Below are 27,628 nucleotides of genomic sequence, written 5' to 3'. Positions count from 1 at the left end.
CTAGGAAAGGAAAATTGTTTTTTTACTCGAGTCGTGACCCATAAGAATTGCGAAACACGTGGCTCTCCAGGATCAATCTGTCCAATTCCTTGTCATTGCAGTGGAACCCAGTACATTGCTACCTCGCAGCTATATCTTAAATTACATTTCCCCTCTATATTGTGGTTTTGCCTGATTCATTTATATACAGAACATGTAGTTTCAGCCATGATAACCGTACCCTATACCAATGCATTGGAGTAAGATTCCATGTTTTGGTCTATGTATATTACTGCAGATTAATTTGATGAATTCATTAATTTATGAGAAGGGTGAAGAGGAGTAAAAACTAAAGGAGCATGTGTTGTTGTGTTGAGCATAGTGGGTGCCTCCTGCAGAGTCCTGCACGCACAGTAACGTTAACAGACAGCTCTGGGATCATCAACAACAGTAACGGCAGGTGATGATTGCTGGAGAGAGTGATGGAGAGAGGGAGACGGAGAGACACAGAGAGGAGGTAATTATGTAGAACACTATATCTCTTCCCCTCTGCCTCTCTCTCTCTCTCTCTCTCTCTCTCTCTCTATCTCCCCCCACCCCCCCACCCCGTGGTGGCCCTGGTGGGACAAAGCCTTTCATTTGCTCATTGCTGTAATTGGTCCGTGTGAGGGGGAGGTACATGTGCTCGGCTCCCCCTCTGTGTCTGTCAGAGGACCAGAAATTGGAAATGGAATTGTCCACATGAGCAGGGTGTGCCTATCTTATGCCGCCTTCATTACCAACTTGACATATTTCATAATTCACGTTCTGAACGGAACAGTATATTTGTCTAGTTACTGAAGCCACTGGCAAATATTATAGAGTTGCACAGTTCAAGATCTGAGCTAAAAGTATCAGGAAGTATATAGCTGTGAAATAAATGGTTCTGTGGATGCATGGTTTTCATACCACTTGCTCTCCATCGGTGGACGGTTCATGAAGTGACCTTTGATATTTTCACTGCACATAAAATATTCCCCGTTGATCTCACCCAAAGGTCAGAATATCCTCTCTCTGACTCTGTATTGTTATTAATTTCTTTTACCCTTTTTTTCCATCCACATTAACAACTAACCCATGTTGGCAGTATGACATTTGAATACCTAATGAGCTACTCAAGCAATATCTCGGTGTGCGTAGGCATTGTACAGAGGTGAATTGAAATAATAAATATAATCCAATTTCTTAACTTAATGTCTTAAGTTCAGTCAGATAACTCACAAATAGATTTAACCAATATTTATTATAGAATCAGAAAGTGTGCATATAATATATTATCTTGGCGTTCAAGATCAGGTTTTTAATTTTTTTTATGTAGCCTAAGCCTAAGTATTGAACTGATGGCCGTACAGACTTGGGGGTGGTGTCATTGGACTTGGTTCAGAGAACTTGTCATTCATTGGTGGAACTTAGCCACTCCCCCTCTTCTGATTGGTCAATATGTTATAGTTTCTATAATTTGCCATAACCTTTGAACAGTTTGTCGTACAGAGTCACCTCACGGACTCAGTAGAGTTACCTACTTAGCTCTGCTCCCAGTTCTGATTGGTCGATATTTGCCCGTAATGTGCACACGCGAGGGCCTGTTCATCGCTGCTTGCAGCTTTAATTATTATTATTATTATTATTATTATTACCCTTATTATTAGTAGTAGTATTAGTAGTAGTATCGTCTTCATCATCATCATTATCATCATACTATTTCCATGTTTGAAAGTGGTCCTTGGAACGTGAGCATATTTTACCATTGTCTGGTTATTTACATATAAATAACACACATACTGTTTACTGTACTATAAAAGCCAGAGCAGCTCAGGGGCGTACAGTACAATGGAGTCTGTGATCTGCACTCACAGGCAGCGCTCAGGGGAGAGAGCGGAGAGAGAAGACAGCCAGACCACTGACCTCTTGTCAAGGGAGCATCGAGCGCGCAGCAGCCTGAGATGAGGGCTTCGCCGCAGGGGGACAGGCACACAGAGACACCAGGGCGGTGGGGTGGTGGGGGGAAGGTGGCGCAGAGGAGGTGAAGTGGAGGGAACATGGGGAGCTCTGAGGTAAATGGGTTAGTTAGGAGAAGAAGGATAGGTTGAAAGATTAGGGGAAATGTAGAGCCCGGGAGTAGAAGAGAGATATGCTATTAACCCATTCTGGACTGAAGTCGATTAAAAAAATTTCTTCTAAATCCTAACCTTTTTCTGAAAACCCATGTTTCTATGTCAGTGGGGCTCAACCTTTTTCATGTGAAATGAGCTTGTAGATCTGCTATTTTTCAATAGCTAAATTATAACATAATGTTTAAAACAACTAAACAGGTTCCCGCCTAAAATGGGTTAAGACGTGTGGGCAGTAGTGAGAGGTGCTGCAGAGCGTAGAGGAGAGGGATATGAGGAAGTAATAGGGAGTGAGGAGAGCTCGGTGAAATGACAGACAAAAAAAAGCACGGAAAAGGTGATGGTGAGTGAAGAAAGATATTGTCCATGGTGGAGAGATAGGTGAAGGTTTAATAGTGCATGCTGGAGAGATAGGTGAAGGTTTAATAGTGCATGCTGGAGAGATAGGTGAAGGTTTAATAGTGCATGCTGGAGAGATAGGTGAAGGTTTAATAGTGCATGCTGGAGAGATAGGTGAAGGTTTAATAGTGCATGCTGGAGAGATAGGTGAAGGTTTAATAGTGCATGGTGGAGAGATAGGTGAAGGTTTAATAGTGCATGCTGGAGAGATAGGTGAAGGTTTAATAGTGCATGGTGGAGAGATAGGTGAAGGTTTAATAGTGCATGGTGGAGAGATAGGTGAAGGTTTAATAGTGCATGGTGGAGAGATAGGTGAAGGTTTAATAGTGCATGGTGGAGAGATAGGTGAAGGTTTAATAGTGCATGCTGGAGAGATAGGTGAAGGTTTAATAGTGCATGGTGGAGAGATAGGTGAAGGTTTAATAGTGCATGGTGGAGAGATAGGTGAAGGTTTAATAGTGCATGCTGGAGAGATAGGTGAAGGTTTAATAGTGCATGCTGGAGAGATAGGTGAAGGTTTAATAGTGCATGGTGGAGAGATAGGTGAAGGTTTAATAGTGCATGCTGGAGAGATAGGTGAAGGTTTAATAGTGCATGCTGGAGAGATAGGTGAAGGTTTAATAGTGCATGGTGGAGAGATAGGTGAAGGTTTAATAGTGCATGGTGGAGAGATAGGTGAAGGTTTAATAGTGCATGGTGGAGAGATAGGTGAAGGTTTAATAGTGCATGGTGGAGAGATAGGTGAAGGTTTAATAGTGCATGGTGGAGAGAGAGGTGAAGGTTTAATAGTGCATGGTGGAGAGATAGGTGAAGGTTTAATAGTGCATGCTGGAGAGATAGGTGAAGGTTTAATAGTGCATGGTGGAGAGAGAGGTGAAGGTTTAATAGTGCATGGTGGAGAGATAGGTGAAGGTTTAATAGTGCATGCTGGAGAGATAGGTGAAGGTTTAATAGTGCATGCTGGAGAGATAGGTGAAGGTTTAATAGTGCATGCTGGAGAGATAGGTGAAGGTTTAATAGTGCATGGTGGAGAGATAGGTGAAGGTTTAATAGTGCATGCTGGAGAGATAGGTGAAGGTTTAATAGTGCATGCTGGAGAGATAGGTGAAGGTTTAATAGTGCATGGTGGAGAGATAGGTGAAGGTTTAATAGTGCATGGTGGAGAGATAGGTGAAGGTTTAATAGTGCATGGTGGAGAGATAGGTGAAGGTTTAATAGTGCATGGTGGAGAGATAGGTGAAGGTTTAATAGTGCATGGTGGAGAGAGAGGTGAAGGTTTAATAGTGCATGGTGGAGAGATAGGTGAAGGTTTAATAGTGCATGCTGGAGAGATAGGTGAAGGTTTAATAGTGCATGGTGGAGAGAGAGGTGAAGGTTTAATAGTGCATGGTGGAGAGATAGGTGAAGGTTTAATAGTGCATGCTGGAGAGATAGGTGAAGGTTTAATAGTGCATGGTGGAGAGAGAGGTGAAGGTTTAATAGTGCATGGTGGAGAGAGAGGTGAAGGTTTAATAGTGCATGGTGGAGAGATAGGTGAAGGTTTAATAGTGCATGCTGGAGAGATAGGTGAAGGTTTAATAGTGCATGGTGGAGAGAGAGGTGAAGGTTTAATAGTGCATGGTGGAGAGATAGGTGAAGGTTTAATAGTGCATGCTGGAGAGATAGGTGAAGGTTTAATAGTGCATGGTGGAGAGAGAGGTGAAGGTTTAATAGTGCATGCTGGAGAGATAGGTGAAGGTTTAATAGTGCATGCTGGAGAGATAGGTGAAGGTTTAATAGTGCATGCTGGAGAGATAGGTGAAGGTTTAATAGTGCATGGTGGAGAGATAGGTGAAGGTTTAATAGTGCATGGTGGAGAGATAGGTGAAGGTTTAATAGTGCATGCTGGAGAGATAGGTGAAGGTTTAATAGTGCATGGTGGAGAGATAGGTGAAGGTTTAATAGTGCATGGTGGAGAGATAGGTGAAGGTTTAATAGTGCATGGTGGAGAGATAGGTGAAGGTTTAATAGTGCATGCTGGAGAGATAGGTGAAGGTTTAATAGTGCATGGTGGAGAGATAGGTGAAGGTTTAATAGTGCATGGTGGAGAGATAGGTGAAGGTTTAATAGTGCATGGTGGAGAGATAGGTGAAGGTTTAATAGTGCATGGTGGAGAGATAGGTGAAGGTTTAATAGTGCATGGTGGAGAGATAGGTGAAGGTTTAATAGTGCATGCTGGAGAGATAGGTGAAGGTTTAATAGTGCATGGTGGAGAGATAGGTGAAGGTTTAATAGTGCATGCTGGAGAGATAGGTGAAGGTTTAATAGTGCATGGTGGAGAGATAGGTGAAGGTTTAATAGTGCATGCTGGAGAGAGGTGTTACTGTGGACAGAGATGTCATAAAGATGGAGGGAGGAAGCAGTTGGGTAGAGCCGAATGTTGTTGACGAGATGTCTGGTAAAAAAAAAAGAGAGACAGAGAGAGAGAGAGAGAGTGAGAGAGAGAGAGAGAGAGGAAATTATCAACAGACATTGTAAATGACTTGATAAAAGCGACACACTGTGATCTTAAAGTATCCATGAAATTACATTACGTTTAAAAAATTACTATCCATTTCTGAGAACGGCATTTTATGTCGACACCAATACACATTCAATTCCTATATCGGGGTGCCAATTGCCCTGGTGCCTCGACTGACCACATGTTCCTTGTGAGTTGGAGGACCTGGGTTTGTTGCTTGACCAGGGTACTCAGCCGTGACATAGTTATGTGAGTTTTTTATCTCTTCGACGTCGTCCTACCTATTCTTTTGGACGGTACTCTTATTCTTAGGTGGCATTGTGTCTTCTCGTAGTTAGCTTTCACTCACTTTCGTAGTTTCTTACAAGTTTGAGTTTTAGTTATCTGTCAGACAAACACCGTACCGCAGGGCACAGCCATCTTGGAGCGTGGATTTTTGGGAATCACAGCGTGGTTTGAGGATCCAACTCTCCTCTCCCTGTGCTTGGTTTACTGTCTCTTTACACTCTCGTAGATCTAATAAAGCAATACAAATGCCAACCATATTATTTCGGCGTATGTCTTTTACATTCATTTGATTTTGGTGATGGCTGTGTATGGTGCAAAAGTAATTTTCCGGCATGAATGAGGAATGTAACATGTCTCCGTTTTTGTGAATGGCATCGGGATATTGGCGACGCCCGTGGCCCAAAAAGGTACTTTGCCTGGCCATCCCCTCATATTGTTGACTAATTGGACTTTTCATTCTAAAAATAAATAAATAATCTAATTAATCTAATCCCGCAATAGGGATATTTGGGCATAGGCCACGCACATTTGGATATTGGATGGATACTATTGACGGTATAGAAAAAAAGAATGATGCTCTATTCTAATGTATGTAACTGATCATGTCCCCAGCGACCTACATTAGCTGTGTTTAAACAATCCTAATTGTTTTGCTTTGTACATTATGTATATTTTGAGATGTAATTGCTAAAGTCACATTGTTGATTGCTAACAGATACTTTATTACACAGTCCCAATCTGTGATTATCCACCGGGTGTGATGTGAGGTGATTAGCGGTGATTTTGTGCACCTGCACCATGTCACCACTCCTTTAAACTGGCTTATGGCCAGCCTAATTAACAGTGGATTGTGCCTTCTGCCTGCACTACACTACATCTCATTCTCACACGGCAATCCTATAGTATTAGACACTCAGTCCTGATGGTGGCGGTAACGTCACCATTATGCCGATTTTTACCATCTGGCGATGTCACTTCCGGTTTAAGGAACAATAACATCCGGTACTAGCTTTGGACTGTGCAGCACTATCAGATGTCCGGGATGCTAAGCGATCATTGTTTATTTTAATAGCTAAGTCAAATTAAGCTCTAATCAAGCCCAAAATATCGCATTTTACGCAGCGATGCACATAAAGACGCGCGCGTGCGTGATCGACCGTGCACTCACGGAATTCGGCCGGTTTTAGGTAGATTACGTCGGCCGTTAGCCAAACAAGCTAAAAGTTGCTACATTTTGTTATATTAAGCTCCCGATTACAGGGGATTAAACGATTACGTATATAATAGCCATAAGGGATTTATTGATTCATTACGTCAATAACGTCAATAGCCATAAGGGGGTTAAAAAGGAACCTACATTCATTCACACTGATGAAGGTTGGATAGAAATAAACAACTACTGTTATTTCTTTATATGTTTAATTTGAACGGGTGGCGCACCTATAGTCAGAGCGCGGTGGTCACATGGAGAGTAATTTGGTGCAAAAATAATGAAATCTAATATCATTCTAATAAAGATCTAGCTTAGATTCCCAACACAGCCCTCTGCGTACAGCTTAGGTGGTCCCTTTGTATATTTCCTGAAAGATATTTACAAACTTATAGTCGGTCTACTTTATGTTTCCGATTTAAAGCAATTTAAAGAAAACTCAAACGTTGAAGAGATTTTACTGAATTTAAGCAAAAGCTAAGCACAAAAATGTGATTAAACTGTTCCTTTTTTTGTGTGTGTGTGGCAAAATAAAGGGAGCACACTCAATCGGTATTTTTATTATCTATTGCAAGCTTTTGTGTGTGGCAAAAAAATAAAAAATATAAACTGTGTAAGTGCGTAAGGGATAGGAAGGGAGGGGCTCAGGGAGTAGGACCCTGCCTGGCAGAGTCCCTAGGCGATTTAGATATTTAACATCATGTCCTGTGTTTTCGAAATCATAGAGGGAGGGAACGATGGGGGAAGGGTTTAGGACGTGATGCAGAACATATTATACAGATTTAGAGGCAGCACAAGTGACGGCAGGGAGACCAGAGAGTGATATAGATAGTTGTTAGGTGGATATTTGTTATATTTAAGTGAGATAGGTAATAGAATAGATAAAGACTATATAACTGGACTAAGATAGGATTCCCCACATGCCCAGAAAAATACAAATTTTAATGTTTGGACTATTTGTTTAACCGATAAGAAGTCTCTTTATATTCTCCTCCTAATGTACTTTAATTCAGAGGGATATTTATAGCTATTTTTATGACCTAGCTGCTTTATTATATTTTGTTGTATGATGGTGTTGCAAGAAAATAGGCGATCAACACATCGTGCTGTGTCACATTGTGAGATTCGAGGGAGGGAAACAGAGAGACAGGGGAAATGATATGCGCATGGGATTTCTGACATGAAGGCGTGATATTGCCAGTGCAGGGCATGGCATGTGTGCCTCAGCCCCTTGCTCTGAGCCTCCTCTGAGAAGCCACATGAAAGCATGAGGGTTAAGACGGTGGGTAAGGGATTGAGAAATGCATAGAGAGATGAATAGAGCAACAGGTGCATGGTGTGGGTGGCTGGCTGGCTGAGAGAGGAAGGGAGGGGAAGCGAATGAGGATGAGGAGAACGGAGAGTCAGGTTATAGGAAGGAGCTGTGGAGAACAGCAGGGTACGAGGCTGAGGTGGAAGTGGGGGTGGTGGTGGGGGGGGGGGGGGGGGGGGGTGCATGCGTTGTGCGCGCACGTGTGTGTTTGGACCTAGCAGGTGGTTGAGGTGTGTGCCTGGTGAGCACTGTGAACCAAAGAACCCTCGCTGGGTTCACTGTCTGATGTCCAATTCTCTTTTTTCTGGCTCTCTGGCCAAGAAATCCGTTTTCTACGACACCGCATCCGTGCTTCACTTCACTCCTCCTGGGACTTCTTCTTTTTACTTTTGCCACCATTTGGCCTTTATTTTCTTCTTTCCTTCACTTCCCTTAGTTTAATTTAATTGTATTTATTCTACTCATCTCCCTATTCTTGATGCCTACTCTTGATGCTTCCTCTGTCATGTCATGTCATGTCATGTCATGTCCAAACGCTGTCTGAACAGCAACATGCTAATCGTAACCCCAGGCTGAGAGGGAAAGCTGTAATCCTAACTCTGAACATATTTTAAACTATAAAACAACCACATTCTCTCGTCCTCACAATGTTTATTTCTCAAATGTTCGGAATCAGCTTTATTGTCACATCACAGTTTTAGAGGTAAAAAGGTGTCTGGATTTCGTTTTTTGTGCTTAATATAGTAGTTCCCATCGTGCCGTTTCTCCAAGAAATAAGGAAAGGGAAGAAGAAGCAAGGTATAGAAGCAAGGAAACAAGGCAGGAAAAAAAGAAAGTTCGGGCAAAGCTTTAACCACAAACTGTATAAGTAAAGTGTTTCCCCTTTAATTCTGCTATGCATGTGAGGACATTTGACCCTCACAAATAAATATAGCAATACAAGTACACGCACGCGCACGCGCACAAGCATGCACACACAGTCGCACACGGTCTGGGTTATCAGTGATGCATTTTTGACAAGCACAGAGTGTTGTAGGGAACAAAGGTTCCTAGCAACAGCCACTGCGAAGAGGCATGGTCAGGATGCACACCTGTTTGATCTGCCGGGACCCTCTGTGATAAGTGGCTCAGGTAACCAAGACAACCAGGATATGGGATGTAGTGAAATTGAATGGCCTTCATTCATTGATTCATACGCACACACACACACACACACACACACACACACACACACACACACACACACGCACACACACCCGCACACACACAGACACACACACGTATACTGCACACACATAGGAAAACACATAATCCGAATCATGTCACGCAAATCACCAAGAATTCAAAATCAATGGAGGAACACAAAATCACGATCTAATTCACAGTTGCACACACAGCAATGCAAACCTAGATGTTGAGCATGCATGGTTTAACACCTATGCGTATCGATTCGTCAAAAAGTCACCACATACAACATGGAGAAACATGCAAACGTCAACATGTCACATGCGTGAAAAATGCTTTCCATCCAGACATGTACAGTATATAATATACATTGCCTTGTGAGCAGTGTGGTATAGACGGCTGACATACCAAGGCTGTTTCTCATGGTGCATGAGTAGACAGGGAAGCGCCGCGCATGCCTTTCACTTCTCCATAATGTGATGACCTTGGAAGCAAAGAAAAACGTGAATAGTTAACTGAGGGATACGACTCCCGTACATACCGACTCCGCCACTTAAGACGGGCATTTACTGTTCCATCTGCAGTAAATAACATGCACTGGGCGTCGAGAAGCATAGAAATGTGAACAGTTGCTATTGATCCACGTGAACAATGCTGCTATACCAAAGCCCTGTATATATACTGTATAATGAATGTAAATATGGATCTATGGCATATATAGGCTACCCATAGGTGACAGTACTGGTCTGGTCCAACTTTGCAAGGTCTTCAGTGAGAACCTGTTGCAGTGAATTGAAGTCTGGTGCTTATACTGTAGGTTGTCATACATACTGTATTTCATCTCTGTTGATGGATTCGCAGAATTTGGTGGCGAGTAGGTGGTGAGTAGGTGGTGTGTGTGTAGAGGTTAAACAGCGTTCCAAGGTGAACTCTAAACCTCTGGTTGGTTTAGAAAAGTTTAATTGTTGCTGTTGCCCAGGCATGAGTGCTTTTTGTGAGTTTCAGTAGGAGGTCTTTGTGCCAGAGAGAATAATAGGCAGCTGTGAGGTCCATTCATTTCTTAATTTGCTCTCGAAGACATTTTCAATAAAAGCGGTTAGGGCTAGTACTTGTTCTCCTGTGCAGCCCTTGTGGAAACCGGCATGGTCTAACTCTAAACTAAAGAATATCTTCTGTTGCTGTGTGTGGGCAACTTTGTAGATGACGCTGCAAAAGCTGTTGTATGCAGCTAGTGATTTGGCCCCTCTATTGGGGCCAAATCAAGTCAGATCTGGCCCAGAATATCACCTGATTTCAACCGACACAAATTCTGCCCACTAAGACAGACGTCACTGGATGAATCAGAGAGAGTCTGATCGAGGCCAGTCATATCATAACTAGTCAGATCTGATCCAGAATAAGCTATATTATTTCAACTGGTGAAGACGTCTTGGAAATGACGTAAAGATCATCCCCATGTGGGCTGTGACAACACACCATAATCACCAGCAGTACTGCGTTATCAGTCTCAATTAGTTACTTATTATAGCCTATTTATTGACACAAATGTAAGATTTTTTCTTTTTGCTGAATTCTTTATGTGAACAATGTAACATTTGAAAGGGTCACATTTGAGGTCTCTCGTGAGATCTGAGCTGGCAGATTGTTCCCATGTGTATGTGAAATAATTTGTCGACAAATAGCTGTTAAAGAAAATGAACTCAGTAAAGTGATTAAACAAAAAATGTAAAAGATAATATTTCTTAGGGTATGATTGTGCGTGGGAGTGTGCAGCATGTGTCTGGTTAGGTGAGGTTAAGAGTTTGAATGTCAAATGTCGTGCATGATAGTACTTCTTAGTATTTCATTATGCTTTGTATCTCTTAAAAAAAAAGGACATTTCCATAAAAAAATATTCAGACCTTTGGCATAACAAATGTGAAAATAATAACAGAGAATTGATTACCATCTCATTCGAAGATGCCATGCATTTTATATAAGGGTATAATCTGAATATATTTAATTCCTCTTCCCAGTCTTGTGAATAATGCTATGTCTTTAAGCTACTTATCGTCAAGAGCAACCTATATAGGGCGACTGTGGCTCAGGAGGTAGAGCAGGTTGTCCAATGATCCATGGGTCGGCGGTTCGAATCCCGGCTCCTCCTCCTGTCTACTGTCTGTCGAAGTGTCCTTGGGCAAGACACTGAACCCCAAATTGCTCCCGATGTGCTGGTTGGTACCTTGCATGGCTTCCGCCGCAATCGGTGTATGAATGGGTGAATGTAATGCACAATCTATGTAAAGCGCCTTGGATAAAGGCGCTATATAAATGCACCATTTACAATTTATATAAGTGTCCACTTTCAGAGGAGTTACAAATGGTTAAAGTAACAATTACATTAATACTGTAACTGCGCAGCTACTACTAATTCTATGTATTTGGTCTGCTACTGTCAAACATTGTGTCAGATCCTGTGTCTACGTAAGACATGACCTTTGACACAATCTAAATGTCTCAATCTATGCCATCATCATCACTGTCATCATCATCATCATCATCATCATCAAGATTCATCATCATCAACAAATTAGCCACACACTTAGGTTTCTTTAAAAACGTGTTAGGATTGTTGCAGTCGAAGCAATCTCTTGGTCGCAACAGTCATTCCATATATATGTGGAGACTCAATCCGAATCCTCCATCATCTGAGGTGTAAAGATATAACAGAGGCAGAATCAATTGAGGTTCTGCCACCTTCTCGAGACAGACAACCAAGGCATGACAGGAGGGGATAGGGGGGGAGGTGTGGCGAGCAACCAGGGAGCAGGGTGTGAGCGTCTCGCAACCGCCTGGCGCTGTCAAAACCACACGCTCTACTGCTGTTACTGCTGATTGTGATTGCTGTTCAAACAAGCTTCACACAGCTGCCACAAACATCTCCTGCTTCATACACGCGCGCACGCACACACACACACACACACACACACACACACACACACACACACACACACACACACCCTCACACACACACACACACACACACACACACACAGACACACATACACACACACACGCCAGTCAATGCATGGGTAGGTGCGACTACACTTCACCCCTGTACACACGCACGCACGCACGCACGCACACACACCCAGTGCTGTTCAAATGTCACTGTGTGCTGCCCCACTCTATGGCAACCTGTTATCTTTCTTTCCATCTTATTCATCTTTTTTCCTGATAAGCACAATCCTCTATATTTGCCCTGTGCTCTCTCTAAGCCAGGGATGACAGTCCAATCAGTCATCAAATCAACTTGTTCCTCCCCCTTGATGGAATTCAAAACATGTGGGGCTGGGCCCAATGGTAGGCCGTGAGGATATTGCAAGTGGGTCCCCGAATAACTGGCAACCATTTTATTCAGACCTTTTCATTAATATAAAAATAAGTCGATTGTGTTTTTTTCTTTAAAACCTTGAAAGACATGTTTTCATTGTGATGCCGACAAGTAACAAAGATACTAGTACTAGTTTCGTTGAACCAAGACTAAACACTAAATAAATATGCTCTCAAAATGCATGCAGCCCACCCATCGGCCCACCCATCCTACCACAGGTCCTATAAATGCATGCAGCCCACCCATCCTACCACAGGTCCTATAAATGCATGCAGCCCACCCATCCTACCACAGGTCCTATAAATGCATGCAGCCCACCCACCGGCCCACCCATCCTACCACAGGTCCTATAAATGCATGCAGCCCACCCATCCTACCACCGGTCCTATAAATGCATGCAGCCCACCCATCCTACCACTGGTCCTATAAATGCATGCAGCCCACCCATCCTACCACCGGTCCTATAAATGCATGCAGCCCACCCATCCTACCACAGGTCCTATAAATGCATGCGGCCCACCCATCGGCCCACCCATCCTACCACTGGTCCTAACCCGATCGATCTCAAACGCTTTTTCAGATTTTCAAGAAGGCCCTGATCAAGAAAAGCTTGAGAACTGCCGATCTATTCTACACGTCACAATGACCGTCCTTCTCTCTTGCTCGCTCCCTCTTTCTCTGTCCATCCATAGTTGGGTTGGAACCAGCACATTATCCCTTTAATAATTTTAACAGGCATAGGACATCTCCAGGTCTGTATGCCATGCATCTATTCTGCATGCATACTGCATATGATGCCCCACGGTTCATCTGTAATAAACATGCTCACTCCTATTGCGGCAAACTGAACCTGTTGCCTTTTTATATCACACGTATTGGTGTGTGTGGTGGACTTGAAAGCCTGCAGTAGTGTGTATAGACAATCTGCTAAAGCTGATAATGACTGAAGGCAAGAAGAGATTTGCTTTATATTCAGACCATGTTCACACAATAGTCTATTATTCAAACAGCTTGTTTTTTATATGCTCTACAGATAGCGGTGGACCAACACAAATGCTATTGTGCTCTCACTCTGTTTCTGCATGTCTCCCTTTCTAACTCTCTCTCTCTCCCTCTCTTTCTCTCCCTCTCTTTCTCTCACGCATGCATGCGCGCGCACACACACACACACACACACACACACACACACACACACACACACACACACACACACGCACGCACGCACACGCACACGCAACGTCCTCTCTCGCACAGCAGTTGCACATTATGGAGTGGTAACCAGGCAGCATATAATTGCAATAATTGGGAGAATGTACTGAGCGGTCTGTTTGAACACCTGTTAGCGCTGAATTTCTCTCGCAGCTATACAGATTGTATGCAGTGCCACAACATTTGGTGTGTGTCACATGTGAGTGAGTGAGCGTGTGTGCGTGCATGTGTGCATGTGTGCATTTGTGCGTGCGTGCGTGCATTTGTGCGTGTGCGTGCATTTGTGCTTGCGTGTGGTATATATGGCATATAGGTCTGTGACATGTACTATATGCATATGTGTGTTCAGGTGAGTGCAAGAGTGTCAGTGTGTTTGTGTGTGTGTGCAGATTGTGGCGTGTTGGTTTCTTTAGTGTGTGTGTGCTGTGCATGTGCACATTCAGGGAGTTAAACTATGAAATCCTGCCAGCTCTCCAGGCTGTGTCTTGACACCTCAGACCCTGCCATGAGTCCCAGTGACACATCCCAAAGCAACTCATCCACAATCATTTGCAAGACAATGACAAATATGGGTAACAACAAGTAATTGTAGACTTTTGTCCTTAATCTTAAACTATATAATTTGGTGCCTATTTCACCTCGTTTAGCAACATAATGCTATATTGACAATTAATATACTGAAAGGAAACTGCTTTTAAAAAATAATAATAATACTATTAAGAAAAAACATCAACCTATATCAACATTATGAAAAAGGGCTGATAATTTCCTGTCACATACATTTGATTTCAGATTTTGTTGTTGTTAAAACATAAGCTTGTAAGGTAGATTAAATCCAATTAAAATCGTATTCTATCTCAGTTGAGTGAGGGGGTTTGGGGAGGCTAGGAGCTCAAAGCACAGCAGCTAAGCAGAATTCGGGAGCTGTCCGCCACTGCGGTGCTGAAATATCTACAGTATTCCGTTTTCTGCTCGAGTAGGCTACATAGAAAAGTAAATTCTGCGAATGCAGTAGGCCTATAGGCTACTATTGCAGTTTATAAAAAAACAGCAGCCCTGCACATTCATTTCAGGGACAATGCATTTATATATATAAAAAACGCCTATTTAAATTCTAGTGGTTTAATTCTGATAATAAACACTTAAACAATGATGTTTTAAATTTGACTTTAACACAGTTTATATTTTTCCCTCTTTCCTTTTCTCGCGTGCCGTGCATGTGATGTTATATGCCCCCCCCCCCCCCCCCCAGCAAGTCAAAATAAGCTGTGCACACATGCTGTGTGCTGTTTTTCAATCGAAAAGAATGAGGCCATGCCGCTTATTGGCCAACCTGTTAGGGTTCCATGTCATGGAACCTGAGATAAAGAGCTGTTTTTTTATATCAATTAATAATTATGATGCCATTAGCCTATATATTCTGAAATTACATCTGCAATTCTGCATCTATAGATCAATAATACTGCGATGGCTGTCATGACAGGCAGGACTGACAAAAACGAAGGTGAGCGCTTCTTCTTCTTGTCTTGCTAGCGGACATGCAAGGCTAGACATTTCTAGAAATCATGCTGCAGCGGCTATAACTGGCGTGTCTTCATGTATGTTGGCCTACTACATAAATTATACAAAGTAAATTTATGTGAGGTAGGCCTATCTTTATCATCCGTCTTCTCTTGTCTCAGTATCATGGTGTAACTTTTGCTCTCAGCAGCCTACCTGTTGATAGCAGCCACGCAGGACCCCGCGCCGTTTGTGTCATCTGGACTGTCCCGTGCAAGGTTCCTCCGCCCGATTAATGCTGGAAATATAAACCAGAAAGGACGAATAATTAGGCCTAAAGGCTATCAAAGTAGGATACATCCACTATCGTTGTTTTTTATTCATCCCTATAGCTGTAGTCAAGCTCGTTAAATAATTGAATCGTTAATTTGTTCATGCACTGCATCGATCAGTACGGGCAAAAACACTGAGCACCTCCTGAACGTTTTCTCTGTTTGTCTCCAAATAATTCGGAGACCATTCCTCAGTTTAAATGCAAAATAAATAAAGCCTCCTGAACGTGCTGTGCTCCAATTAACCAACCCACCCTTTCATCCCTGCCCGTCGCGCTGTCCGTGCAATGTGCGAGTCAATTTGTTTCTTAAAATGAAAATCAAAACGACATGCCTGTAAATCTGGATCACACACACACACACACACACACACACACACACACACACACACACACACACACACACACACACACACACACACACACACACACACCTACCTGACAGCGGGCGTTCGGGGCGTCTGTCAACCTTCATGGACGGTGGTGTTTTGTCAGTGTGACTGTGAGATGCATGCATGCTCCATGCATGCATCTCTCTCTCTCTCTCTCTCTCTCTCTCTCTCTGAAGGCAACAACCCAACCTCCTCCTCCCTACTCGGTGACGACTGTTGCTTTAAATCATCCCCCATTCGTCCAACAGGTGGCCTGTCAACCTAATTGGACATGACGTCACCCCCACGCACAGCCAGTGGTTGTAGAAATGGGTCTCATGGTCGCAGTTTATGTATTTCCCGTAGGCGGAGCCAACATATCTCTTTTACTACAGTGAACTGTAGAGTAGAGTAGAGTAGAGTGATTGATGTTATAGTCTGTACAGTAGGTCCCAATCCGCTCCCTTGCTGCTGACTCAATGAGCCCTCACTGATTTAGCTGCACGTTCATGTGAAGTCTGCGAGGGCTTGAGGGATGTCCCATTTGAAATCGGTAAGTCAGTGAGGGCTCAGCCCCGCCCCTTTATGTGCCCTTTGCCAAAGTCAGCGTCGATGTAGCCTGACCTAAGCAGAGACATTTCTGGTCTAGAGGGGCGGGTCGCGCCTCAGAAATGCGCGCACCCTGATTGGATCTCATCGATCTGTCCGTCACCCCCGGCCCCTCCTCTCCCCCCTAGTGCAGCGTTACGTCACATCATTTAGAGCGACGCCCACCCGGAAGGGTTGACTCCCACTTTTAGACTGGTTCAGCCCACGGCTTTTTCCAGGCTTTCATCTTTCGCGCAGACGAAATGAAAGCCTGGGTATCGAGGCTAGCATCGATGCTGACTTTGGCTGATTTTGGCAAAGAAATTACCCACAGTTTATAGCGTTACTAGGGGGATCCTCCAAACGTCAATCATTTAAGTATGCAAATTAGTTATGTATCAAGGTTAGAATGTCAACAAACACAATAATGCTTTCTCAGGCCTCACTCAGACCTTCACAACAGATTGTTGTATAGCTGATGCATGAGACTTGTTTACTGATGCAAGCTCGCAATTAATTTCCAACAAAAATGTTATGTCAAACCATGTGACTTCCATTGGAAATGCATTGGGGCGGCCAAGAAACACTTTCCTGTGGTTTTTATGTGGGTGATATGTGTTTTTAGATTATTTCAAAGTGTCCATGATGTCATGGACACTGGGCTCACTTACATCCTGAAGGTGCTGCCACACTATCTAAAGAGCAGCGCACGTTTTCGGCTACGCACAGCTTCAAAACCGGGTTTTTAAACAGCTGGTGGATGGAAAAGAAGCTCCACTTCCGCGGACGACTTGCGCGACGGCCAGATTCCCGGAAGCGCTCTCCTCCGCGTCAATCATCCGCGGAGGTGGAGCTTAATTCCCATCCACGAGCTGTCTAAAATGTCAACTTGAGTCAGACAGCCCTCCCCCTATATCCACAAGGAGGACCAGTGCACCAAAGCATTATGGGAATTGTAGTCCAGGAAGGAAGTGAGCACAGTGTTCATGACATCATGGACACTTTGAAATACTAAAATGTAAAAAAAACACATATTTCCCTGCATAAAAACCCCACAAAAGTATTTCTTGTGTCCTAAACATCATTAAAACTAGAAGGGACTAGAAGGGAGGTTGTGGCTTCCTGGTGGCGCTATAATATGTGTTTTCAATGTGAAAAGGGTGCCATTTGTTCTTACACCATTGATGGCAATTGGATGATTTGAGGCATTTTGTTCCAAAAATGTGTTTTGCAAAAATCCACCTGTTGGTGGTGCTATAACAGGCCAATGTGAAAAGGGTGGGATATATTCCTTAGCCTAGTAGGGAAGTCTGTGAAAGATTTCACGTAAATTGCATGATTTGAGGCATTTTTTTGTTTCAAAAGGGCCAATCCTGCAAACTTTGAAAGCCAATGTTAGCCAATTAGGATGGAATATGAAATATCGGACAGATCCATCTTGAACACATGACTATAGAGATAGTGTGTAACGATTTGCGACATTTTTGGACAGAATCTGGAGGAGTAATATCAAGAAATGTGTTTTTCAAAAGTCGGCCTCCTGGTGGCGCTATAACAGGCCGTTCTGGAAAATGTTGGGGCAGAGGTTCATCGTTGGCATCCAGCCGCGACCCGCCCCTCTAGACCAGAAACCTAACACGTTAGCTCAGGCTACCCCGTGACCAGTGGTGATCTGTCTACCACTGAGGGTGTTCATGAGTGAACAGTGAACACCTGGCTGGAAACGTCACACTGTGACTGCCAATATGATTTCAACCTTGGACATTTCACTTAGAATCAGCTAATCACACCAATTTGTACTGTAGCAGCATGTGCCTATCGTCAGATGAGCTCACTGCTGTGAGGCCTAATTTGAAGAATAACCATATGCTATGCTACTCATATATATTACTCATATTACTTATATGATTTATTTATAAATAGGCTGTACACATTGAGCTGGATTTGATTTGATTTTATTAGACATCAAGAAAGAAAAACAAGTTACATCATGTTCATCTGACATCATGTTCCTCCAACTAAACGTTTTCCCATTTCAGTGGTGAACGTGGGCATGGTTCAGGTCTGCTATGCTGGCTCTGGTAAGATGGGAATTAACTTCACTGCGCTTCTCTGGGGGCTCTGTTGATAGTTCAGTTGAAGTTGAACAACTGACCTGACCACTAAAGGGAGCCAACCCAACTGCTGAAAGTGCATTTTACCAAAATGCTCCCATGCAGACAGCACCAAAACGAGCCTGACCAGCTTGTTTTGAGAGACCTGTAGCTTTTCTTTTAGGGCTGTGATAAGACCACCATACCATGAGCCAATGGCATAGTCGAAGCAACATAAAAGCAACATAAAACCAGTGAGTTTGCTAATAAGCGAAGACTAGCCGGGAAACTGTGCCTTCCTGGCTAAGAACTTGGTTCTGCCATTAACCTTGCTAATGGTCTTAAGAGCCATGGTTTCACCGCCCAGGGTGCTATCTAGCAGACACCCTAGGACAGGTAGCTAACTGAGGGTTTAGTTTAATGAAGCATAAATATACTATTGGATCAGGAAAAGTGGCATACCAACAGATTATGACATATCATGGTTTGAGCTTTAGAGAAACTGTTACATAGAATTTGTGAAGCTATAGGTACCATTACCAACTACTTGGCATTGCATTACAGTGTTGATTTCGTTGACTAAAACTATGACGAAAAATGTTGGTCGACTATCTTCTTTCACTGACGAAAACGAAACAATTTATTTATTTAATCGGTTTTCACCAGCAAAAATGTTTTTAAATAAAAAATGTAAGATATCATCAACGAGTTCAATATAAATCAAGTGTCTAGTACCTCTAGTCTAGAACAAAAGCCAAATCAAATATGATGTAAAATCTTAAGTATAAATAAACTTAAAAGAAATTCTACATATAATTTGTGTACTCATCTCCTTCAGTAGTCATTCAGTTGCGAAAACAGACACTTGGTAAAGAGTATAGGCTATTTATTTATTGATTGAATACTTTATTAACAGGCTTTGGGCTAATAAGCCCCTATAGGGCCTATGCTTGTTTCCATTGTGGTCCTCTGTATAATATCGGTCAGAATCGGTATCGGCAGATATGACCCTGCAAATAATCGGATATCGGTCCTAATTTCATAATCGTGCACCCCTACTAAATATACTGACAATTTCGTCAACAAAACTGGACTAAAATGTTAGGGAGGGACTAGAGTGGAGAAGAGATCCAGTAGAACTAAAAGACAAGTCATTTTATGTTTGGTTGCATGCTGAAACAACTAAAAGCTCACAACGCGTTGAAAAATCAGAAATTGGAAAATTACTTTGAGTTTCAATATAGATTTTACCCACAACAGATGACAGCTTGCTACTAAACTCCACAATCTGTCAGACAGAGTGATAGGAGAAAAGATAGAAATAGATGTATTTTCCACACACAATGAGCAATTTGTCAGGCCATTGTGTGCCGTGTGTACCATTGTAGGCTCTAATTTCCTGACTCAGAAACCATTGTGGCAAATGCTATTGTGCTATTGCTATTGTGCTTGAGACTGCTCACATTTTGTTGTTTCTGTATTTTGTCTGCAGCGTTTGAAGCGTGCGTGCGTGTGTTCATGCATCCGTGCATGTGTGTGCCAGTGGTGGAAAAAGTACTCAAATTATTTACTGAAGTAAAAGTATCAATACTGTAATGCAGAAATACTCTGTTTATTTATTTACTTATTACTTAAAGGACAACTTTAGTTTTTTTTCCAACCAAGGTTCATGTTTTAGGTTGTTATTAGATAAAGTATATGTGTGTGTGTGTGTGTGTGTGTGTGTGTGTGTGTGTGTGTGTGTGTGTGTGTGTGTGTGTGTGTGTGTGTGTGTGTGTGTGTGTGTGTGTGTGTGTGTGTGTGTGTGTGTGTGTGTGTGTGTGTGTGTGTGTGTGTGTGTGTGTGTGTGTGTGTGTGTGTGTGTGTGTGTGTGTGTGTGTGTGTGTGTATATACATGTGTATGTAACTTATGCATATACTGTATGTATGCACTGCATGTCATTTTGTATTTAAGCATATCTATTTGAATGTATTACTGGTATTGTTTTGTTTATATTTAATGTCTTAATGTCTTTTGATTCTTCAAAATAGGGGAAGTTCTCGATAAGCCTTTTGGCTTTTAACTTCTCCTGCACAATATTAATATGCATGAATTTATTTTTCCTGTTTTTAACCTTTTTTATGTGCGAATAAATAAAACCTAAAAAACCTAAAGTAAAAGATAGAGTGTTCATTCTTTTTCATTTGCTGCTTTCTTTTGTTTTAGTGATTTTAGCTGTTTTTTGGGAGCATTCGAGCATGGGCCTATTTATTTTTTACAAAATGTTATAGCGATTTCTTTTTTTATTATTTACTATAGTCCTACAGGAAATTGCATCTGGCCACAAAAGATCACAGGATCTACTGAATGTGTCAAACTGACATATTGAACCTACGACACACAGTGTGGCTTCCCCCCAGTAGGCTACCTTCATATTCAGTATAGATCCTGTGATCATTTGTGGCCAGATATAATTTCTTGGGGTCTAGTAGGACTATAGTAAATGATAAAAAAAGAAATCGCTATCAAATTTTGTAAAAGCCCCATGCTCGAATGCCCCCGCCCTCCTGTCAAAAACAGCTAAAATCCCTAAAACGAAAGAAAGCAGCTACTTTCTCTAATAACAACCTAAAACAGGAACCGTGGTTGAAAAAAACAAAAGTTGTCCTTTAACCCATTTTGGGGCGGGAACCCCTTTTGGTGAACATGTGGCAAATCTTTGAATATATATTCTGTCAGAGTGAACGTTTTTAACTCAAATCTTTGCTTCCCGAGGGGTCCCTGGAACTACATATTTTCAGATGGGGGTCGGTGGCCAGTTACTTGTACATATCATTTTGAGGGTCCTTGACATGAAAATGTTTGAGAACGACTGACATAGAAACATAGGGTTTTTCAGAAAACTGTCAGGATTTAGAAGACATTTTGTAGAATCTTTTCTCAGGTCTAAATGGGTTAATCATAAATGTACTTATATATTTCCTTTTCAGGTGAATATAGGCCAAATCCAACAGCTATTCTGTGTGGCTGCAGTGGTTTGACAAAGGCAGTGAAAATGGTGAATTGTTGTGAGAGACTCAAAGCCTGCTGCGAGCCTCACAAGGCTGACTACCATCCCCTCATTGTGCTGTGAAAAGGTTTCATTCTAAGCCCTGGCCCCTGCCCATGTCCCCCGGGAGCCTGTGCTTTAATTTCTACAAATAGTGTTGAAAAGACCTCCAGATGGATTTTGTATTTCATTGACACTCCAGCTAGTTTCGTGCAAAAATACACCCAGTAAATGTGTTGGATGAGATTTGGACACTGTTAATTAGAATTACACAGATGCCAGATCTTTGTTGCACTTGTCCTATATCGAATGGTTGTCCGCTGCACCTATACTGTACATGCAAGCACCGCCACCCTTGTTAACCCATTCTGACCTGAGATCAGATTCATACGAGGTTTCCGCCGGACAAACACTGGGTCTGATGAACCCATTCTGACCTGAGATCAGATTCTAAAAATGTCAGTCGCTCTTCGATTTTTCTAAAAATAGCAGACCTACAAGCTCGTATCGCGCCACTCGGTGGCGCGATATGAGCTTGTAGATCTGCTATTTTTCAATAGCTAAAGCATAACATGATGCTGACACCAAAATGGGTGCCCGGTCAGAATGGATTAAGCACTGACATCAGTATTGCATTGTGCCTGTGATTGTATAATATACAATTATATTATTATCAGATCTATCATTTGATAATTGTACCATGTTTTATCCCATTATTGTTTTGAAAAGCTCTGAGGCTCCTTGTGTATTCATAATAACCACCTTGTTTGGCATCTGTTATTCACTGATTCCTATTCTCTTATAAGACAACATCAACAGTATAACAGCTTGATAAATGTTAAACATGAATTTGAACAAGGAAAATCAGACCCCATAACAGCGTTTGTGCCAAGTCTGGTAGAGATTGGAGCAACGGTGGGCCTTTGATACAGCCTTTGATCTGAGCTGAGGTAGAGTGAACCTCTGCATGGCCCTCGTCCACATGCAGCTCATTAAGTGGACGGGAGGGCCGGTTTTCCAGCATGGAGCTGAGTTTGTCCCTCATCCGCCGATCTGCAACTACCTTTAGCCCGTTTATCTTAGGCCAACAACATCTTCTTTATGATCTTGCTTGTGCGACTGCGGGGCCTTAGTGCCATCTCCCCAGCATGCCACTAACAGAAAGCTGGTTACCACAGGCTGATAGAATATCCTCAGTAGCCTGCTGCACACTTTAAGCTTGCATGAAACACTTTGTACTATACTCCCTTTGTATCGTTCTTAAAATGCAGGGCCCATAGAAAATACATGTACAAACCGCAGGTCGCGTTTACTATGGAATCGTGCATTTCCTGTCAGTGTGTTGGTTGGTTGGTTGGTCACCCCAGGCAAGCCCCCATATATGGTACCCAGGTCATCGTGACATCACGTGACATCATCAGGGTATATACTGTATATCCCTGATGTCATAGTAAATGCGACCTGCTGTCGCAGTTAATACCATATATGGAGATCCCTGATGTCATCAATATTAGCCAGCAACTCTACATCTGACCTCAAACCTCAAACCCTTAGATCTCCATATATGGATATATTGTCAGGGTCTGTCTCTCCACAGTCAGCCCTGGTCACTCCCACTATCCATTCCACTCTGCAGTCCCATTTACTCACCTGTCTCCAACTTCCTCGTCAGCCCACCTGTGAACACTTCTACAATCAGCCTGCCCCCTATAAAACTGGACTCATTGCAAACGTTAGTTCATATAGTTTGTTATGGTTGTTGTTGTTCCTGGTTTTCCTGTTGTTCCTGGTTTTTGACTACTTTGTATAATATAAACTAAGGTTGCCTATACTGTACTAGACTATTATAACGCTTTATAATGCATGAATATTATAATAGGCTTGCAATACAATGGTTATGGCTCATGCACATCGACTGGAGAAAAAGTGTTACCATTCCAGTATCACTGAATCTGAACCTTATAGTATCATTAGATAGGCTACGGCTGGATGTGCTGGACTTGGTTACATCTTCTTCAGGCTATACGGGTCCTGTGAGGACTGCAACCATTTAAAATCACGCACGCAGGCACGCACACACGCACGCACGCATGCGCGCGCACACACACACACACACAATTATGGAGGTCCTGTCCTGATGTTTTTTAATCAGCAACAGGGCCCCCACATGAAGCCGGACGATAAGCGTCCGGTTAGGTTACCTGGTCTGTAAAGCGCAGTGGAGTAGAGACTGGAGTCACCTCAGCAGATGGCCCTATCAGTGTTGGGTAAACCAGCGCTCAGTGCAGCCCTGTTTGGCTTAACAGCCTATAAGTAATTCATTGTTTTCACTGAGCAGGAGCATCTGTCGACCCCTAGCTCCTGCTTGAGCTCACACACACACACACACATTTACACGCACTGATGAATGACATGCATGCACGTGCGCATGCATGCGTGCACGCACGTACACACACGCACACACACACACACTGACGTGCAATTACATGGATATACAAAGTTATGCATACCAGCTTAAGCAATCATACTTATCTATACTATATCTGTAGTACGAGTGTGTGTGTGTGTGTGTGTGTGTGTGTGTGTGTGTGTGTGTGTGTGTGTGTGTGTGTGTGTGTGTGTGTGTGAGAGAGAGAGAGAGAGAGAGACAGAGACAGAGACAGAGAGAGAGAGAGAAAGAGAGAGAGACAGAGAGAGAGCGACAGAGAGACAGAGAGAGAGAGAGAGAGAGAGACAGACAGAGACAGAGAGAGAGAGAGAGAGAGAGAGAGAGAAAGAAAGAGAGACAGAGAGAGAGAGAGAGAGAGAGAGACTGCTGGAAAAGTTGCACTTACAGCAGGCCCGGTGGTAGGAGACAACGGTGTGGGGGTCATTTGCATAAGTAGAGGGGTCAGCCATACATTTGCACACCTGTGGGTGCTCGGCACCTGTCTCTCTGTGCGCAGCGGTGCGTTCTGTGCGCCCTTTGAAGGGCTATAAGTGAAAGGGTCAAGGTGTCTGTTTAAGGGGCCTTTTGCGCGCGTGAATCTTGTTTGTGTCCGAGCATAGGCATGGCTGAGGCATGGTAACGCCCCGCCTGCCTGTGATTGGTCTACTGACACTGCCCGTCTTGACTGTCCTCCGAGACGCGAAGTTACTCCGTGGTGAGATTGAGAATTAAATAATAGGCTACAAGAGAATGACAGCCTTGTAACCTGTAAGTAATATTGTTTATGCCATTTGCTTGATTGAATAATAAACATGTATATGTTGTACTACGATTTGATTTGGGTGTGTGTTAGTGTTGATTACTGTGTATTAATCTAATTATAGTAAACTAATACTATTACACTAAAAAGGATAAAGATGAAGGGAAAATAGACCTTTTTTATAGTAGGCTATGTTTCAAGTTTACACATATACAAACAAATTACACAATAATCAACACAAACACTTTATTTTAGAACACACCCAAATCAAATCATATTATGGCGTGCATGTTCAATCAATTATTCCATCAAAGCAAACGGCATAAACAATATTAGTTTGCCTCTTCTACAAAAATAAAACTTACAAGTTAGCGTTCTCTTGTATCATACCATACTACTTGTATTATTTATTTCCCACCACACGGAGTAACCTCGCATCAGACTATCCAGCATATCCACCTTGGAGGACAGTCAAGACAGGCAGTGCAGTCGGTAGGCCAATCACAGGCAGGCGGGGCATTACCATGTCTATGCTCGGACACAAACGGAATTCTTGTCTTTTTGCGCACACCCTCCCCCTGGCGCCGGGGCTGACTTACAGTAACTTCATATTCAGTGGCCAGGTGCCAGGCAGGGCAGGGCAGGGCAGGTGCCAGGCAGGGCAGGGCAGGGCAGGGCAGGTGGCTGAAAAGAGGGGGGGAGGTCAGGGGACAGGTGGCTGAAAAGAGGGGGGGGGCAGGTGGCTGAAGCAAGGGGAGAGGTCTTTGTTCCGTGTGACCTATACTCAGAAAACGACCTTTGATCTCAGGTAATCACATCATTTACCTGCAACACTAATACGAGCTTCCCTCCCTACCCTGAACAACAGAGGAATAAGGAACACAGAGAGTGGGAGGGGCGTGGGGATGGGGGAGGGGTGAGGGGATGGGAGAGGGGCGCAGGGATGGGGGGCAGAGGGAAAGATAATGTGCACAAAATAAGTGGGAATCGGAGAGAGAGAGAGAAAGAGAGAGAGAGCAGTAACAAAACCGAATCCTACAAAATCCCAACAGAAGAACAATCTACTAATGAGTCACTGTCACAACAATCATGGTTCTGATGCAAAATGTATGTTGTCACTTGGCCTTATTGCTTTGTTCAATTATCATATGCTTCCTATGTATTTTATTCATACGCATGACTGATAACATTCACCACAGCAAGCCATTAGCCATCTAATCTTTGCTTAGTATTATAGGCGATGTGAACGTCACAATCACAAATAATTACATTTGCTGATTCTAATATGTAACCTCACAGAGATCGCGCTTCTATAGCAGGTGCTTGTTGTTGTTGTTGTCTGAAAGCCATGGGTTTTGTGCATCAAAATACTAATTTAAGTCTTTTATTTTTGAGGGCCGCTAGACCCTCCAATGCCTGGCTTTTGAAATTATGTCATATGGCAGCCAGTCTATGGACTGTTTAGAGCTAAATGTGACGTCATGTGGCAGTTAAGTCTATTGACTGTTTTTTTTTGTCAAATATGTTTTTATTGAACAGATTATAAATTATTACAAACATTATGATATGAAATACTTTTTTTATTAAACAAAATTAAAGAAAAAATAAACAAGACAAAAAAGATAAAGAAATCCCTTAACCCTCCCACCCATACTGCTCAGTGACACTGCATACTATATAATAAGATGATAGAAAGCTCATGGAAAACATCTGAAAAGAAAATGGCGTACAGTCAACCATATCAATGGTATCCTGTCTATTAATCGTTTCTACTCAGGTAATGGACAAGGGGCAGCCAAACCTTATCAAACTGTCTCTCCCTGTTTCTCAGGAAATACCTTATTCTCTCAAGATGAAGTGTACTAGTCATTTCATTTAACCAGTGCTTAAATGCAGGAGCCTCCTCCTTCTTCCAGTGTGTCAGAATGAGTTTTTTCGCTGTAATCAGACCATATGAGAAGAGTTGTTTCTGCGCTCTCGTCAACATAGGCATGGAGTCTGACAAACCCAAAATTATCAGTACAGGATCGGGGTCAATATGAATCCTCAAAATAAGTCTATGGACTGTTAATGTTTGTTTAGGGCACTATAAGGTGACGTCATGTGGCAGTTAAGTCTATGGACTTTTAATGTTTGTTTAGAGCACTATAAGGTGACGTCATGTGGCAGTTAAGTCTATGGACTTTTAATGTTTGTTTAGGGCACTATAAGGTGACGTCATGTGGCAGTTAAGTCTATGGACTTTCAATGTTTGTTTTGAGCACTAATGTGACGTCACATGACAGCCAACTCTATGGACTTTTAATGTTTGTTTACAGCAGTTCAACAAACATTGACAATGTGAGACGCCATGTGACCAATATAAATAGATCTTGAGGCTGCATTGTTTAGTTTCATACAATAATATCACAATGCATTCATGTCTCATATCATGGCAGTGAATCTACAATGAATGAAAGTGACTCTGCCATATTATGTGCCACAGTGGGCGCCCCTCACTTCACATGAGTGTGACTCTTCTTGAAAATATTCACCAGTATAATGACGCGCCCAAATTGGGATGCCAGGTTGGAAAGTGGTAAAAAAGTAATGCATGTTTAAAATGCTGTCGGCAGCGGCTGATGGACATGCTCTTGAACTTCTCGTGTTTCCGCCATTTAGCACTCTCTCAGCTGGAGTAATAACAGAAGAGTGGCCTTTGTCATCCTTTCAGAACACACTCTCAAATGGCAGAAATGATAGGCCTGCTTTGGCCCTCATGGCTGTTGAGACTCAGCTCTAATGGCTGTGGCTGTTCCTTCCCCCCCCGTCTTCCATGAACCTTTGTTTCCTTTGGGGGGAGAAATGGCCAAATTATTTCCCCCCGTCACTACTCATCTGTGGGTGCTGGCCTGAGCATATAGGATGAAGGTTTGACCCCGTG

This window comes from Protomyctophum parallelum (genome assembly GCF_964188405.1).
Source record: "Protomyctophum parallelum genome assembly, chromosome: 4".
Classification (NCBI taxonomy): domain Eukaryota; kingdom Metazoa; phylum Chordata; class Actinopteri; order Myctophiformes; family Myctophidae; genus Protomyctophum; species Protomyctophum parallelum.
Note: the sequence above shows the minus strand (reverse complement) of the source record.